This window comes from Suncus etruscus, chromosome 8 (genome assembly GCF_024139225.1).
Source record: "Suncus etruscus isolate mSunEtr1 chromosome 8, mSunEtr1.pri.cur, whole genome shotgun sequence".
NCBI classification, from domain to species: Eukaryota; Metazoa; Chordata; class Mammalia; order Eulipotyphla; family Soricidae; genus Suncus; species Suncus etruscus.
In genome coordinates this window covers 104927793-104933010 of record NC_064855.1, presented here as the reverse complement: position 1 = coordinate 104933010, position 5218 = coordinate 104927793, and the positions used below count along the sequence as shown (strand labels likewise).

At 33.1% G+C, this 5218-nt stretch overlaps 1 non-coding gene across 1 annotated transcript; it reads left to right on the top strand.

Annotated features, from left to right (window-relative positions):
• The first annotated feature begins 4772 nt into the window (after nucleotides 1-4772).
• On the top strand, nucleotides 4773-4905 carry LOC126016554 (small nucleolar RNA SNORA51). The gene has a single exon (XR_007498348.1). It is a non-coding gene; the product is annotated as a small nucleolar RNA SNORA51 (small nucleolar RNA).
• The last annotated feature ends 313 nt before the right edge of the window (nucleotides 4906-5218 follow it).

Genomic DNA, 5218 nt, shown 5'->3' with positions numbered 1-5218 from the left:
GTACCTAGTGATGCTAGAAGAGATAACTGTATACCTGAGGGTTTGCTTTGCTTGATGTCTCTGCCGTGATTAATTGTAATGAAGTGAAGGTGGGTCTCTGTGAAGAATAAAAGTGGATGGTGAATGCAGCTGATGAGGCTTTGAGGCTGCAGCCTACCTTTGTCTTGCCCTTTTTCACCGACAAACTTGTATATCCAAGATTTTTCACCAATTCCTTTACATTTCTTATGAGAATAGAGTCAGTCTATAGAGCTGGCCAAACAAACATGATAATGAAAGCTGATAATATAATTATGTTGTACTCCAGATAATTTCATCCTGGGCTTGTCTTTCTTTAGTATATATATATATACATATATATATATATCATCAGATTTATATATATAATATGAAACTAATAACTACATTAGTTATTGAAAATAACTAATTGATTGAAAATTGAAAAATTTCCCCCAAAATGGATAATTTTCCAAGATATTTGCTTGATTAGAATAGAGAGATGTAATCTGCGAGTTTATGTCACACATCTCATCTTATATTTATGCATGGGATTAAAAAATGTGGGCTTTTTAATGTGATCATTGATTTCTACCTCTTGTTTTCTATTTAAAAACACTTTTGAAAAAATTTTCAATGTGTGACTTTTTTATAGATTAACTATGGACTTCTTGAAGCATGCATAGGACAAAATGATGAAAAAATAGACTTACCCTTCAGAATTTTAGAACATACATGACAAAAACAAAAACCTTGGCTAGACAATTTCTGCACAACAGTAACAATTATAATGTATGGACCAGTGTGTTTATTCTGGTGACATATAGTGTAGTTTCTGCTCTGTAATCTTCACAGAATTCCTGTGAGATTTTCCTGAGTCCATTCTTCTATAGTCTAATGATTGTCAAGAGTCCCAAGTACTTTCCCATTAAATTGTTTTGCTTAATATTACAAAAAGCCATTGTGCCTTTGCAGCCAATTAAGAAGGTTTTCTTTTCTTTTTTTTTTTTTTTGAGGTCATGTAAGTTGATCCATGATTGAAATGAAACAAATAAAACACAACTTAAATATGAAGCTATGTCATATATTTATCCTTGGTTTAGTACAGCATGGACTTATACTAATTGCATTTTTTTATCTTTGGTTTACTACAGCATGGATTTATACTAATTGCACTTTTTTATCTTTGTAATTAAATATCTTTTTACTATTGTTAGCTCCAGACTCGTGATCTTATCCACAAAGTCTGCTAGTAAACAAGTCAGTAATGCAAACACAGGGATAGTTTAAATGTATGCTGGGCTGTATCTCTCCTAGACATCGATGACCCAAATGGGACTTGCAAGATCTTTTATATGGCTGCTGAGGATTCAAATAGGGGTAAAGATACAGTTTATTAGTACATGTTGTGTCAGCAAATTTTAAACTGATTGTCTGAAGTAATAGAGAAGAGTCTCAGACTACCACTGGCATCAGCCACCTTAGTGTGCAGTTATATAAGGATTATCGCTCACAGGTACCCAGTTGTTGCTAGTTTATCTAACGTTCCTTGTATATGCTCTTGAAGTTCTTGGAACAGGCTGTTCTGGCTTAGTTCCTTCTGCCACTTATCTGAGGCCTGCTATGGCTGTCCGTATATCTAAAGAAAAGTACAGTTACCAAAGCAAAACAGAAGCAGTTAATACTAAACTTACTAATACTAATACTACCTTCTAATACTGTTAGCCAATGTTTTAGATGTAACATTAAATTCAGTCATCAAATTTAATAAATATTGGTTATTTGTTTTCAATGTTTGTGGATTTTTAATCTATAATGACTTCAGTGATGAAAATGAAGACATAAGAAAAGATTAATGATAAATTAAACAGTGAACAGCATTCATTTCTACTTTCACATACTTGGTTTCTCAATTTCTCAGTACCTTTCTAAATTAGAAATTACACTTCATTAAAATTAAATCACACTTCATGAACAGTAATTCCACAAAATTTTGTTACGTTTATAAATGAATGTTATGATATATCATTATTATAATCACTCTATTAATATAAACTGATATTTTTTGTTTCTTGTTTTTTGGGGACAACACCCAGTGATGCTCAGGGGTTACTCCTGAATATACTCAAAAATCCAGAAATCACTTCTGGCTAGGAGGACCATATGGGAAGCCTGCAATCGTACCAAGTCTGTCCTTAATCTGTCATGTGCAAGGAAAACATCCTACCACTGTGCTATCATTCTAGCCCCTAAACAGATATATTTTATAATATAATATACCTGTGCACATTAATCTTTTGAAGATACCACAAAAAAGAAATTGTCAATACACAAAAGACAGTAGCGTTTTTATATACAAACAATGAAGTTGAGGAGAGAGAGATTAAAAATACAATTCCATTTAAGATAGTATCAAAAAATATCAAATACCTAGGAATCAACCTTACAAGAGAAGTGAAAGATCTATACCAGGGAAACTTCAAAACACTTCAGAAAAAAATTGAAGATGATCTAAAGAAATGGAAGAACATCCCATCCTCATGGATAGGTAGAATTAACATAGTCAAAATGACTATTTTACCCAAATTGCTATATAGATTTAATGCAATCCCTATCCAAATCCAGACACAATTCTTTAAAGAAATAGAACAATCAATTATAAAATTCATTTGGAACCATAGAAGACCCAGGATAGCTAAACACATTCTGAAAAATGAGAAGTTGGGAGGTATCTCCTTACCTAACTTGAAACTATACTATAAAGCCATAGTAATAAAAACAGCATGGTACTGGAACAGAGACAGGACCTCAGACCAGTGGATTAGAACAGAATTCCCAGACATAAACCCCCAGATATACAGCCAACTAATATTTGATAAAAGAGGCAAGAATATGAAATGGAACAAAGAAAGCCTATTCAACAAATGGTGTTGGTACAACTGGAAACTCATATGCACGAAAGTGAAAATCGACCCATATCTCACTCCTTATACAAAAGTCAACTCAAAATGGATCAAAGATCTGGAAATCAGACCTGAATCTATAAAGTTTATCGAGAATAAAATAGGCAGAACACTCGAAGACCTTTATATTAAAAGGGTCTTTGAGAATGGAGCACCAATGGCAAAAACGTTAGCATCAACTATAAACAAATGGGACTATATCAAACTAAAAAGCTTCTGCATGGCAAAAGAAACCCTACTTAATGCAAGAAGACAGCTAACAGAATGGGAAAAAATCTTTTCACTTGATATATCAGATAAAGGGCTGATATCTAGAACATACAAAGCGCTCAGAAACCTGAGTCCTTCAAAACCAAACGAAGCCATAAAAAATGGGGAGACGAAATGAATAGACATTTCTCTGAGGAAGAGAGAAGGATGGCCAACAAACACATGAAAACATGCTCACCTTCACTCATCATCAGGGAGATCCAAATCAAGACAACAATGAGATACCACCTCACACCAGTGAGGTTGGCTCACATCAAAAATAATGGGAACAACCTTTGTTGGAGAGGATGTGGTATGAAAGGAACTCTCATTCATTGCTGGTGGGAATGCCCCTTGGTCCAACATCTATGGAGAAAAGTCTGGAGAGTGCTCAAAGAACTCAGAATTGAGCTGCCATTTGACCCAGCAATTGCTCTCCTAGGCATATATCCCCAAGATGGAAGGACATTCATTCCAAAATACATATGCACCCCACTATTTATTGCAGCACTCAGTATAATAGCCAAATCTTGGAACCAACCTCGATGTCCAACAACAGATGAATGGATCATTAAGATGTGGTACATATATACAATGGAATATTACATGGCAGTTAGAAATGATACAATCACAGACTTTGCAGCAACGTGGATGGACCTAGATCATGTTATGTTAAACGAAGTAAGTCAGAAGACAAAAGAAAAACACAGAATGGTAGCACTATTCTGAAACACCTAGAATACATAAAAAACAAAAAAAGGACATTGAAGAAGCATAACTGCTAGAACCACAAAGAAAGACTCCATAAACTCCATTCCCTGATCTGCACAGCCACCAAGATCTCTAGAAACAGGTCTGATTTTACCATCCAAGATAAAGTAGAAGTCTTCCACATACCACGAAAGCAGCAAGAGGAGAATAAATTATCTATTTTTTTGACGTCTTTATTTTGGTGTGGAGATTACGGTTGATGTCTCCAATATTATTTTATTTTATTTTATTTTGTTTTGTCTTTCTCTTTCTTTTTTGCACTTGAGTATGATTTGATTTCAGAACCGAGATTATTGTGTGGTGCCTGTCTTTATTGTTGTGGTGCTTATCGGTTATTTAATTCGATATTTTTTTTTTGTGTGTGTGTGTGTATTGTTGTGGTATTTTAATTACTTTTTTCACATCCTCTCTCAAACTGAGGTTGGAAGCCTCTAGACAGGACTCTGCCTATTTTCAGTATATTTGATTTTTGATTGAGAAGAGGACATATTAGGTGATGGGTATTCCCCTGATTTAATGTGAATATGTACCCAAAATACTACAGTGAAAGATATGTAAGCCATTATGGAAAAAAAAATTGTGTTTTTAATCAGAAACTTTCTTTGACTTACATGTATTATTATTATATTAATTATATTATATGTTATGTTATGTCACTATATTATGTTATATTAGTTTACCTTATTAGGTTAATCAATTTTGTCCTTTAAATGAATTCTTACTTAAAAAAAAAAAAAAAAAAACAACTTTAGTTTGCCCTGAAGAAAAAAAAATAAATAAAAGATAAAATAAGGCCTCCCAATTCTTACCACAGGCTGTGTTCTTTACACTGGCTGTATAGAAAGAGGAGGTACAGTAAAGGCACCCCATATACACCTCAACACAGGCCCCTTGCCGGGTATGTATTGTGAATTGGGGGACAAAAAAAAAAAAAAGAAATTGTCAATTTTTGTTTAATACTTTCTGATAGCAGAAAAAATGATTCTACCTTTACAAATCAAGGTTTGATTTTTGTTTATTAAACTTAAATTTAATTTTACTTTGAGTATTTTTGTGTATTTATTTTATTTAAAATGTATTACTAGTTATACAATGTTAATATATTTATGCATAGCAATATTTTAAATTGATGTATAGGTGTTTTACTAAGTGTGAGAAGTATGAGGGCTAATTTGGGGCTAACTAATTAGTAAATTAATTAACGAGTGAGGGTATTTTTTTCATTTACATAATAAAGA